The 14318-nt window shown below is 40.4% G+C and overlaps 1 protein-coding gene across 1 annotated transcript in view; it reads right to left on the reverse strand.

Annotated features, from left to right (window-relative positions):
- The window catches only part of CAMK4 (calcium/calmodulin dependent protein kinase IV), a gene marked incomplete at its 3' end in the record, with an annotated part of 154127 nt that overhangs the window by 72619 nt on the left and 67190 nt on the right, over positions 1–14318 (reverse strand). The window lies entirely within an intron of this gene.

A 14318-nucleotide genomic window follows, 5' to 3' on the forward strand; every position in this document is an offset into this window, starting at 1 on the left:
ATGTAAAGAAAATAGACTACTACTGAAGCTATTATTGTCTGTGCACATGTCCACACTTCCAATTTGTGTCTATAATCCATCAATTGATGCGTATTCTTCAGACTGAACACACTTGCATTGAATTACTGCCAAATTACATCAATGTGCTTGCATTCATTCTGTTAAGTGCCTAAATATTTTGTTTGTACATGGAAATCTGCTGGCTGCAAACACAGATTAGCTGGGCATGTGCAAGCATATCTTTTTAAACAATGAAAGAGAAATGCACTATCTGCATATGATATCACTGTTAACATATTAAATGTGAATTGTTCTATCAAAGAAGCCATACTTCTGTTTCTCAAAAAGCACAGTACATTTGCAGCCAAAGCATCAGATATGTAGAGATGATTTGTGAGATTTTATAGACTTCAGCACATTAAATCACATGCTGACATACCTGATTAACAGCCCCTTCTTCTTTTAATATATGATTCCAATGCTAAAGCTGATCAGATGTAGGTAATGCTCCTCAAAGACACACAAGCCTTTGTGAATAGGTTCTGTTGCTCACCCACATTAACTTGGTGGCATCACTGAAGGGTGAAGATTGTTACAGAGGCACAACTTGCACAATGCTGGTCATTTGCAATACTACATTTTATGTCTGAGTTTAAAACAAGTCATTAGAACAGGCCTCATTATATGTTGTGGTCTAATTAGCTGACTAATCTGGTTGCTATTTCTGTTCCTGACTCACTTATACACAGGTTTCTGCAAATATGTTTGATAATTGTTGAATGGTTTATGTAAACAAATTTCAGGCTATTAGGTATTCATGAGCTACGCATTTCAGCTATTCACTATTTATAGTGTGTTACTGTCATTTCGACTGTTCCCAAAGCTGGGTGGAAGACAATTCTAAGACACAAGAACAATGTGTAAATCACATGGTAAAGCACACTTTTTTTTTAGTTCAGAATAGTTGCATTTTTCGGATTATTTATAAAATTGTACTTGCCATTTTCTTGCTCAGTTTTGCTTTTCACCTATATAGTTACAAATCCCCAAATCTCTTCTCAGCAAAAAATGTATTAATCAGCTTTTATTCTAAGTATCACAGTATCACAGTATGTTAGAGATTGGAAGGGACCTCAAAAGATCATCTAGTCCAATCCCCCTGCCAGAGCAGGAACACCTAGATAAGGTTACACAGGAATGTGTCCAGGCGGGTTTTGAATGTCTCCAGAGAAGGAGACTCCACAACCCCCCTGGGCAGCCTGTTCCAGTGTTCCGTCACCCTCACTGAGAAGAAGTTTCTTCTCAAGTTTAAGTGGAACCTCTTGTGTTCCAGTTTGTACCCATTACCCCTTGTCCTATCATTGTTTGCCACTGAGAAGAGCCTGGCTCCATCCTCGTGACACTCACCCTTTATATATTTATATACACTAATAAGGTCCCCCCGCAGTCTCCTCTTCTCCAAACTATAGAGACCCAGCTCCCTCAGCCTTTCCTCATAAGGAAGATGCTCCACTCCCTTAATCATCTTTGTCGCCCTGCGCTGGACTCTCTCCAGCAGGTCCCTGTCCTTCTTGAACTGAGGGGCCCAGAACTGGACACAATATTCCAGATGCGGTCTCACCAGGGCAGAGTAGAGGGGAAGGAGGACCTCTCTCGACCTACTGACCACCCCCCTTCTAATACACCCCAGGATGCCATTGGCCTTCTTGGCCACAAGGGCACAGTGTTGGCTCATGGTCATCCTGCCATCCACTAGGACCCCCAGGTCCCTCTCCCCTACACCACTCTCTAACAGGTCGTTCCCCAACCTATACTGGAACCTGGGGTTGTTCCTGCCCAGATGCAGGACTCTACACTTTCCCTTGTTATATTTCATCAAGTTACTCCCTGCCCAATTCTCCAGCCTGTCCAGGTCTCGCTGGATGGCAGCACAGCCTTCTGGCGTGTCAGCCACTCCTCCCAGCTTAGTGTCATCAGCAAACTTGCTGACAGTACACTCAGTTCCCTCATCTAAATCATTGATGAATATATTAAATAATACTGGTCCCAGTACTGAACCTTGAGGCACTCCACTAGATGCAGGCCTCCAACTAGACTCTGCCCTATAGACTACAACTCTCTGGCTTCTCTCCTTCAGCCAGTTCGCAGTCCACCTCACTACCTGATCATCCAGACCACACTTCCTCAATTTAGCTATGAGGATGCTGTGGGAGACTGTGTCAAATGCTTTGCTGAAGTCAAGGTAGACCACATCCACCGCTCTGCCATCATCCATCCACCGTGTTATTTCCTCATAAAAGGGTATGAGGTTGGTCAAGCATGACTTCCCCTTGGTAGAGCCATGTTGACTGCCCCTCATAACCCTCTTATCCTTGACATGCCTTAAGATGGCATCAAGGATAAGGTGTTCCATCACTTTCCCAGGGATGGAAGTGAGGCTGACCGGTCTATAGTTACCCGGGTCCTCCTTCTTGCCCTTTTTGAAGACTGGAGTGACATTTGCTTTCCTCCAGTCCTCAGGCACCTCTCCCGTTTCCCAAGACTTGGTAAAGATGATGGAGAGTGGTCTAGCAATGACTTCCGCCAGTTCCCTCAGCACCCGCGGGTGCATCCCATCTGGACCCATGGATTTATGGATGTCCAGATTGCTCAGCTGGTCCCTAACCCATTCCTCATCGACTAAGGCAAACTGCTCCACTGATCTGGCTTCATCTGAGGTCACAGGGGTACAGGATTCTTCAGGACTGCCTCCGGCAGAGTAGACTGAGACAAAGAAGGCATTCAGTAACTCTGCCATCTCAGTATCTTCTGTCACCAGGGCACCCATCCCATTCACCAGTGGGCCTACCTTGCTTCTGGTGTTAGTTTTATCAGCTATGTATTTGAAAAAACTCTTTCTGCTGTCCTGGACCCCTCTCGCCAAATTTAATTCTAAGGAGGCCTTAGCCATCCTAGCTGCCTTCCTACATCCTCTAGCAGCAGCCTTATATTCCTCCGAAGTGGCCAGCCCCTCCTTCCATGACCTATAAACAATGCTCTTCCACTTGAGCATACCCAGCAGTTCCTTATTTAGCCACGCAGGTCTCCTGGCCCTCTTCCTTGACTTCCTACGTGTCGGGATGCTCTGATCTTGAGCTTGGAATAAGCTATTCTTGAATGCCAACCAACTGTCTTGGGCCCCTTTACCTTCAAGCAGCCTTGCCCATGGGATTTCCCCTAGCAATTGCTTGAAAAGGCCAAAGTTTGCCCTGCTGAAGTCCAGGGTTGCAATTCTACTTGCTATTGTACTGGCCCTACCACACAAGATCCTGAATTCCACCATCTCGTGGTCACTGCAACCAAGGCAGCTCTCAACCTTTACTGCTTCGACCAGCCCCTCCTTGTTAGTGAGGATGAGATCCAGCAGCGCTCCTCTCCTGGTTGGCTCATCCACCATTTGCATGAGGAAGTTATCATCCATACACTGGAGGAACCTCCTGGACTGTGGCTGGGTTGCTGAGTAGTCCTTCCAGCAAACATCAGGGAAGTTAAAATCCCCCACGACTACCACGGCCTGTGACTGTGAGGCTGCTCTCAGCTGCCTGTAGAAGGCCTCGTCAACTTCCTCACCCTGATCTGGTGGCCTGTAACAGACACCCACAACAGTATCACCCCTGCCAGCCTGCCCCTTAATTCTCACCCACAGACTCTCAACTCGCTCGTCCTCTGTCCCTCGACAGAACTCAGTACATTGCAGCTGCTCTCGCACATAAAGAGCAACCCCACCACCCCGCCTGGCTGGCCTGTCTTTCCTGAAAAGGACATAGCCCTCCATGACTATATTCCAGTCATGTGAGCTGTCCCACCACGTCTCTGTAATTGCCACCAGATCATAATCTCCTGACTTAACACAGGTCTCCAACTCCTCCTGCTTATTTCCCATGCTGCACGCATTGGTGTACAGGCATTTCAAGGAGGGAGCTGAGCTCACCGATTCCACCCTAGGATTATAGGAGGCCTCCCAGTCTTCATCAATTCTAGAGTGCTGCCCCACTGGGGCAAGCCCAGTTACAACCCCATCCCCCTTCGAATCTAGTTTAAAGCTCTCCAAATGAGCCCTGCTAATTCATGCCCCAGCATCCTTTTGCCTCTGTGAGTTAAACCTTTCCCACGTGCCATCATCCGGACTGGAGCCTTTTAAAACCAGCTGTTATCAAAGAACCCAAAGCCCTGCCTAAAGCACCAGTCTCGTAGCCAATTGTTTACGGACTGAATTTTCCCATTCAGTCCCACATCATCACCGGAAGATGGAAGAAGTGAGGAGAAGATCACTTGAGCCCCAGACTCTTTCACCATCCGCCCCAAGGCCCTGTAGTCTTTCTTCATCCCCCTCAGACTGCGGGAAGGAGCTTCCCCCCCACCTGTTTGGAAGACCAGCAGCGGGTAGTAGTCTGTCGGGTGCACCAGGATGGGGAGCACCTTGATGATATCCCTGATCCAGGCTCCAGGCAGACTACACACTTCCCTATGATGAGGGTCAACTCTGCATATTGGGCCCTCTGTTCCTCTCAGAAGGGAATCTCCTACTACAATGACCTTTCTTTCTTTCTTATCAGAGGCAGTCTTGAGGTGCGAAGTCGACCGCCTTTTCCTATGTGACCTTGTAGTCTGGCCTTGCACCACATCCTCACTTACCTCTCCATCAAGATCCAGGGCCTCAAACCTATTACGGAGGGACACCTGGGGAAGCAGGGCAGGAAGGGAGGAGGGTTGCCCACGACTCCGAACTGGAACTCGCTTCCAGCCCTCATCGTCTTTTTGGTCCCTTACCTCTGCGCGACAGCTACAGGGCAGGGGCTGTCTCGGGCCATCCCCCTCTGTCTGAGAGGGCAGGGGGTCCATCCTCTTTTGAGGGGTATCTCCCTGGAATCGTTCCTGCTGGCACGCCAGGGAGTTACTCCACCAGCCGATCTCCCTTTCACACTCCCTGTGTGTGATATACAGCTGGCATGCTGTAAAAGGCTTCACTTTCATACAAACCATCTGAGTAAATAAATTGGAATGTAACAGTCCCTTAGAAATCGACAGCTATAAGGTGATAGGACACTTCCTACCTACAGCATTTCATATTGAAGGTACTTGAATTTCTTAGGAGTCCTCAGCTGCATTATAAAGATCTGGAATATGCTATGTCGATTACTATTATTATCCAAGTGCAATGCTTGCTGCAATTTAAGAAATTGCACATAAATAGTAAGCTCACGTACTCATCCTTCTCTTAATCAATTCACACCTACAGATCCATGTAAACCTTCACCATTACTCAATAAAGGTTTGATGTACCAGGGCTACCATTAATAGTGTAGTCTGTACCACAAATATCAAATTATTCCTTGTGATCAGTGTACCAGTTTTGGTGGGGATAAAGTTTGTTTTCTACACAGGAACTTGTACAAGGTTATATTTTGAATTTGTGATGAAAATGGTGATGTTTTAGCTTATGGCTGAGCAGTGCGTGCAGACAGCCAAGGCCTCCTCTGCTTCTCATGCTGCCTCAGGCTGGGATGCAACAAGCAGCTGGAACAGGACGCAGCTAGGACAACTGACCCCAATTGACCATAGAGATATTCCATACCATGTAACATGGTGCTCAACAGTAAAAGCTAGAGGAAGAAGGAAAGGGGGGATGTTTGGAGAGATGGTGTTTCTAACAGGTGACCATTTCATATGATGGAGCCCTGCTGTTCTGGAGATGGCTGCCTGCCTGTGGGAAGGAGTGAATTAATTCCTTGTTTTGCTTCACTTGTACATTATTATTAAATTACTATTCAATTTAATATTATTAAGTATAATACTAATTTTATATTAATCATTACAATTATATTATCAATTATATTACAAATTATATCAATTATATTGATGTTACAAATATTATATTGATATTACAGTATTATATTGATATTACAAAATATCAATTATATTACAAAGATAAAATTACTAATTTTATGTTACTTAATATAAAATGATTAGTATTCATAAATAATATTATTAAATTACTATTAAACTGTAAATTAAAATTACTTAAATACTATAGGACTGAAATATAAAACAAACCATCTTGATCATGCTCTTTCTTATTACTTATGGAAATGTTTCCAGCTGGTTTCAACTATATCTACTGTAAAACATGCTCAGTTGGAGTTTCAAATATCTGTTCATTCAATATATGTGAAGTATAATGGAACAGCTTGGTCGAAACAAATTAGTATTTGAGGGCTGCTTAAAATGAAGGGGGAGGAATAACAAAGAAAATGCGGAGGGGTTTTTTACATTTGCAGAAAAAACATGCTATTCATAGAACCACAGACTAGGTTGGGTTGGAAGGCACATTAAAGCTTGTCTAGTTCCAGCTCCCTGAAAGGGATTTATTTATTCAGTGAGTTTGGTTGGGGTTTTTTTGTTTGTTTTGATTTGTTTTGGGTTTTTTCTTTTTCCTTAAGGGAGTCCTTTCTTTTTAAGTGATTTGAGTGAAGAACAAGTTTAGTTTGGCAAATATTTGGGATGATTCTCACCCATGCACACTAGTCCTGCAGCCATCACAATATTCAGCTTAGAAAGTTGTACTGATTCTTAGTTCCAGTCTTAAGTGATGCTCTGACCAGGTGGCATATCTCATGGATATGCAAAAAACCTGTAACTGAAACCCACAGCTTGTGCCAATTACACAGCTGCTGTGTTGATTTCCACTTTTGCTTTTCCAGTCCTCCCTACACATGGTCAGCCTTTCTCTCAGAGGACATAAGACAAAAGGAGGCCACCTCAGTGAAAGAGTATATTTTTTATGTTGAAACACAGCAGTGTAACCAGCTTGTCAAGTGAGTTCTTGGTAAAACTGCCTCTCTCATAGACCTCAGTTTCTGAGGGGCTACAAGGAACTCAGCTTCACGCCAGCGGAAGAACTCAGGATGCTATGTTTTAAGTCACACACAGTTTCTGTTTTCCTGTTTTATTCCAACAGCTGAACTGCAAGCACTGGAGAAAACACTGTGGTTTATTTTCTTTTGCCATCTTCTCTTCAACTTTTGTTCATAGAACTAGTTTTCCCTTAATTCTTTGCTTGACAGCATAGAACAAGCTCTCCCAAAATTAATAACTGTCAGAACCGTGATGATAGAATCACAGCATATGTTTCTTGAAAACAACTTCCTGAAATGCAGAGTAAGAAGACTTTCAGAGATCTTCAGCATAAGCCTCAAAGACCATCCATCTCTGCAGAAGCCCTGCCTTCCTGCAGTACAGCTCTATCAAAAGCACATCTCCAGATTTCTTTAACAGGCTGTAAACAACAAACAGTTTCTAAAGAGGGGGACTATAATTTCAGGATAGCCTAATATTTACCTTCGCATCTCTGCTCAGCCCATTTGCAGGGTTGTGTCTCTGCTTTAAGCATTAAATAAATTCTCACACAGCAACACATTTAATTCCTATTTCCTGTCTTGCTCCTCTACATTTCCGTGCACTCTAGACACACAAAGCACTTCAAATCTTGCTTAAAGCCATACGGAAGACAAATCATGGTAGGCAGGCAGGAGCAAAATGTGCTTGAACAGGTTAGTGAAAGAAAGTGCACAGCTCAGGCTGTTTCACAAAAGTTCCTGTAACATTATTCAAAGTTGAATTTGTATAATCTTTTTGTTTGTTTATTTGGTTGGTTTGGTTTTTTTAATAAATTAATGATTTAATGGGTATTACTTAGTTTCTCAGAAAAATTTGTTCAACAATGTGACATATACAGTAGGTTGAGCCTCCTTGAACTCCGTAACAATGAGTTGTGCTTTATAATTTCCTCTTTTTATTAACTGATCCTTGTAGTTCTCAAACTGTGAACACCAGAAATCAGTATTATCTATAAAATAAATGGACTAAGGAAAAAAACTGATATAATACGTAGTCTCTGTCCTTAAAATCTGAACTCAAGGTATGACTTAGGAAGAGCACAGCAGTTCAATCTAAATGGCAACAGGTAAAAAATTCGATTCTATGGTAAGTGATTTTTATACGTCACATGCATTACAATGCGATACAATACAATGCATTTTAATGCAGATGACATGATAAATAACTCCATGTGTGTAGGACATGGTTTTGTTAATTGCAGAATGGAATTTTTTTCCTTTTCTGAAGGATGTCATGTCAATACAGACAAAACCCACTTTTTGCTTTCCAAGGACTAAACCAGCATATTACAAAACTATTTTTAACAAAAAATTTCCACTTTCACTAACTGGTGTCTGATTTCATAGCTTCTAAAGTAAAAAACTATTGGTATCTTACTACAGAAAAAAAAAATAGAATCTTTCAGTTCCTCCTCTTCTGTAGGGCATTTCCATAAAATGAACTTTCTTCATTACAGAGTAAGGATTTGGTGGACTTGTGAATGCCCCATCCCTGGCAGTGTTCAAAGCCAGGTTGGATGGGGCTTTGAGCAATCTGATCTAATGGAAGGTGTCCCTACCCATGGCAGGGGTGCTGGAACTAGATGGTCTGAAGGTCCTTTCCAACCCAAACCATTCTATGAATTCCTCTTTCCTCACATATAATGTGAGGGAAAACTGAACATAAGCAGACTTACTGCCTTATTTCTTTACTGAAAATAATTTAGCTCGAAATATTGTTTTCATCTTTGAGAAGAAACATATCAGTGTGTACTACACATGAATAAGATCACACGGATGACAAAAAGTTGAGGAAACCAGGATGAATAGTCTACATAATAGACAGTACTGCAAATGGAGTGGTAATTAAGAGGTTACCATTCCTGAATAATTACCAAGCAACAGTATGTATGGTGTGTATATCTGTGTGTGTATGAATAACAGAACAGAATGTGTGAGCTAGTTGACAAAAATACACCTTTTTAATGGTTAGCACTGATGTGCGGATGACTGTTTTCATGTAAACTTACATATGACATCACTCTTTTTCTGGATTAAAAAGAAAAAAAAAATCAAAACAATACACAGCAATATATGGTATTAATACCAGCTTTTTGAGGGGAAAAAAATAAAAGACCTTAAATATACTTATATATGTAAATATATTCCAAGACTTGTAACCTATAGCAAACAGAATAATGTCATAGTACTTCATACAAATCGAAGCACTATGTCAGGCTCTTGCTTTCTTTGTGTACCAGATATGCCTTTTAAACTTCATCACTCCCAGATGTCAGTCCAGTAAACAGTACTAATAATTACTGCACCACAGGAGATTGATGCAGATACATATACAGATACAGATATAGATATAGGATCTCATAAAATCTATATAGAAACAGTCATATGGAGGCAGGAGGCACTCAAATTGTAAATCCTGTGAGGCCACACAGCAGAAAATACAAGTTTTCATTTTATAGCCAAAAAAATACATCCTTTTGTTCAAAAGTCAATTAAAGACCAATTTTCTAATTCCAACTACCTCAATCTGTGATACACAGTCCCCACCTCACGCACACCCTGTGGCATGTGCCTTCCCAGTCAATTGGGAAGGCTCAGCCAAACGGAGCACTCCTCCAAGAAAATAGACCAAACGTTTGCGTGAGCCTCTTGATTACAACTTATTAGCAATTCACTGCAACTCAAAATGGCAAACCCAGTCAACTATAGTCCTTGTATAGTTGCAAATATATATAGTTTATAATATATATGTATGGCTATGTTATAGTGTGTATATATGTTTGTATATATGTGTGTGTGTATGTACGTATGTGTATGTATATGCAAACATGATGCAGTTGAGATCTTTTATGTATGCCTTTATAGGCCACTATAATTTCCTTCAGACCCTAACTGTAGGTATCTAGATACTCCACTTCCAGGAGGGAAGCCTGTAACCTCTACATTTGCTGACACTCCTCTCTGCTCCACAGACATGAACTATCCTGTTCTCAGATTGTCTGATCAGTACAATTAGGTTAATCCCAGCACAACTATTTTCAGCATATGTGTTGTTTGAAAGCTATTGCTTTGTTTCTGGTCTAAAAAAGAGTCCATGTGCCTGAACATTTGTCTGATTAAAAACATCAAGTATTTTGCAAGAAGAATGTTGCTTCATAGACACTGATTTTAATTAAAGTACTGAGGAAATAGTACTTAAGCACCTCACACCCTGTGAAGGAGGATGCCCACACAAGAAAAAAAAAAAAACCAAAACAAACAACTCAAAATCAAAATGTGAATTCTCCAAAGCAGTCTCTGTAGCTGCATGCCTCACTGACTGAGGCACAGAGGGCCTATTATTTCATAATAATCACTCTTAGGGGACAGTACCTATCAATTAAACCCTAGGAATACTAACCAGGCTATCCTACAAAGCATTGCTGAGAAGCAAATCAAATAAGTATTATCTCATTTTCATAGATGAGAAAGTTGAAGCCAAAAGAAATACCTCAGCCAGTGGCACAGCCTGAATTTGGAAAACACCAGGACCCAGGCTCCAGACAACCCAGCTCAGCATCCTTCTCCTTTCAGCAGAGCATGTTGCCTTATTGCAGTGGCATCTCCCAAATTACTTCAGTTATAGTTGTTACCTGGGCAAGGCACTTGAAATCTTAATTTAGAAACCATGGAACAGAGACCATCTGTTCTCTTCCCTATTTTTAAAGCAATTTGCCCAGACTCAGGAGGAAATTTAAGGCAGAGGTGGAAGACAAGATTTCTTGGAAGACGTTTATCTGCCCCGACTGTAAGACAATCTCCAGATTGGCTCTGCTTCATATGCTGCCTAGCACACCAAAAGGAGACAAAGGCCTGCAGATGAGGGGTTTAATCTAATGAATAGCATATTAACATGCTTGCTTCCTTCAGGAATCCTGTATTCTTCCAATATGATCCACGTTACATGTTGTTTGGAATACCAACTGTTCCAAAATTAACTGCTCTGAATCACACATGATTTTTAAGCCTCGGCTTAACAGTAGTCCCAATAATATTTATGAAATGCATCCTGAAGATACCACATTTTTCTTAAGCACTGAGTGGTCAAGCAGAGGTGAGTTTTGTAATGAAAAGAAAACCAGCCTCATGTTTGCAATTTCAAGTGTGAAAGTTCATCACTGTAATTTGCTCATTGATTAGCTTTTCCAAGGTGCTATATGATCTGCTTTTGTTTCTTTCTTGCTTCGTGAAATGATTTTCCCACAAAAAAATTATATGATTCAAACCTTTTTATTTATTACATGTTTGGAATTTAAGAGATCTGCTAAACATAGCAAAATCAAATAATAAGTGTGCAATACAATCTGACCTTTCAATTATGCTCACAAACTGAGCATAAAGGTTGGATGAGCATAAAGGTTGGATGAGCAAATTAAACGGAGTAATTTAGCATGCTTATCTACCTGCCCCACATATGTTGTTTTATAAACATATTTCTTTCTTTTCTTTGTTAAGAACAATTCAAAATGTAATTTCTTTTACATTATCTGAGAGGTTTTTTCCCACTAACACATCAATTTTTATTTGGACCACTTTAACCCTTGCAACAGTTGTCTCTTAGCTGCTCTGGAAGTTAAGGTTCTAATTTGCTTGTTAGTTTCCTAACTTTGACAGTCAGAAGCTTCAGGAGTAAGAACCAGAAGTGTTCTTTCAACTAAATTTTAGTCACCGTTGTGTAATTTAAAGGATACAAAATTACTCTAAAATTTAGGCCAAATTTGACAAAAACAAAACAAAACAGGGAACCAAAGCATTCTGTTTCAGTAGTTTTGAATAAGCAAACCAGGATTTTTTTCATCCTTTTGGAAGTCTAGAAAATCCTAATTAAAGTTTAAGAATTATTAAACCTCTCAATTGAAAGAAAAAAATCCCCAAAATATTATTGACAAAAAAAGTTTTGTACAAACATGTTTTCTCCTCTTTCTCTTTGTTGGCTTAACTAGCAATCAGAAAACAGAACAAAACCGAAAAACCAACCAACTGAACAAAAAAGTGAAAAAAAAAACCCCACAACAAATAGAACTGAGAAAATAATCTAATAATTCTATTTGTTTAAGCTAGATAATAAAGAATTATTAATTACAAAGTCTCCTAAGGACTCACATCTCTCCACAAGTGTGTATTCTCAGAATTGGCTGATTTGTTTTGCCCTTTTATTTGGTTATTTAATGCATTAGAATGCATTAGGCAAAATGAAAAATTAAACTTATTATTTAAATGAAAAGAATGAGGCATTTTATGTTTCTTGCAGTCTGTTCCTATCACACTACTTCAGTTCAAAAGGATTATTTTTTTCCTACTTGAGCTGTTCTAATGGGAAAAAAGTAATAATTTCTAAGGCTTTACTTCAAATTACTGTAGCGATCAGCACTCACAAATCTTGAGCCGCCAGTCAGCTGCTGGACTCCTAATCACACATCACATGTTACCACTTCAAGAAGGCAACCACCCTTTCCCTGCCCCTGTTTTAACAGACGCTCTTCTTCAGCAAGCTAGTCTGGTTCAGTGCGCTGTTTAAAGTCAGTCAGTCTGGATGGAAAAAAAAAATGGAGTATTTGCTCTTCTGTCACCTTCATCATTTTCTGATTTCCTGTGCTCTTCAGAGCTCCCTTATGTGTATTTAAGACAGGCAATTGAAGAAATGGGACTCTGCATCAAAGGCAGTCACAGGCTCTTCTTCGTTTTCGCCCACCACTTTTCCTCCACTATTGAACTGCCATCTGTTTTTTCTAACTGGTTGAAAAAAAAGCCAAGAGGAAACTTAAGCTGATCAACATTTTGGTATATGATTTGTCCTACACTTGGTTATTTTTACACTGAGACACTCTGAGCAAAGGTCAGGCCTCCTGCTGCGGAAGCACTGCAACACACAGTTAATTCTGTCTCTGTGATAATAATGTCTTCAAATTGGAACAGAGCTACAGCAGCTCATGGCACATACACCTAAGCAATGGCACATTCTTACAGTATTGCCTCCCATGTACTCAATTTTACAAATAAGCTCAATTGTGTAAAAGAATCAATTGTTCCTATAACAAAATATCAGACAGTGTGTAAGTTATACTGGGAGCAAACAACTCAGTTGCAAGAACTGCTTAACCATGCTGCTCATATAATCATGACTGCATTAAGCTAAGCTCTTGCTGCTGTGCAGATAACTTACATAATCATGTTCTTTTACTCTTCCTGCTTGACATTCTTTCTACATTTTAAAAAATTCCGCGCTACAGTAAGTCCACCAAAAGTCTAAATTGAATAATGTCAGACACAAATAGATCTTGTATTGTGGCCATTGTGAACATAATCTCCACAAAGGCAAAAAAAAAAAAAAAAACAAAAACAACAAACCAACCAAACAAAGAAAAAAGAAAAAAGGGGCAAAGAAATATTCTTAAGCAATATAGTTTTTCCTAGTGCATTTCAGAATGAGAATTATAAGAAAGAATGCTCCTAAATTATGGGAATTGTTGGCATAAAATACTGATAAAAGCTTAAAAATTAAGTTCTCTGCATTTCCATAGGAAGGACAGAGCATAGGGCTGCAGCAATGCAAGCTCCTCAGATGCTATGCTCTCCAATGCACCAAATGCGTATTCAAAAGCAGCATACACAACTGAATTTCCTTGCTAGTTTAAACCTTGGCTTACTTTCAAAGGTGACAAATTAATGCCAACATTTTACTCATGTGGAGCCCACTCATTATGTCTTGCACAGAGACCACCACTTAATTCAGCATTTAGATATGTTTACGCCTACCCACCCATCATTATGTTGCTACATGTGAACATTCCCGAATTTTATGAAGTAATGGGTTATTTAACACTGGAAGAAACTGAAACATAAACCATTCATGAATAAAAATCATGCCTGTGCCTCACAGCTTGCTTGCCTCCTCTCAAATTTTAATTCCCCTCTTAGAAACATGAACTGCTCTACCCGACCCCTCACGCTCACTCTCTGCTTACAGTCTCTCAGTCCATTAGTAGCCTTTCCTCTCTAGTCTCTCTTCATGCTTTACACCATCTATTTTGCAACACACACAGAAATAGCTGTGGTAGAAATGTGACATATATGGAGCTCTAAAAATAACTGATGTCTCAACTGGGTCTCTTGCAAATTCGTAGGGGAAGAAAAATCTCCATGAAGTATTTGATTTTACTTGGGCTTGAAGTAGTGTGTTAATCAGTTTCTGAAAAAGATAAAGCATGTAATGATATTTTTTGAGCAAAACAATGTATTAAAGCAAAACTAAATCACAGAACATTTAAATGATTCAGAGCCTGCTGCTTTTCTATAGTGAAAGGCATTTTTGTCTAAAAAGTTTTGCCCAAATCTAAGTCTAAA

This window comes from Psittacula echo, assembly GCF_963264785.1.
Source record: "Psittacula echo genome assembly, chromosome: Z".
NCBI lineage: Eukaryota > Metazoa > Chordata > Aves > Psittaciformes > Psittacidae > Psittacula > Psittacula echo.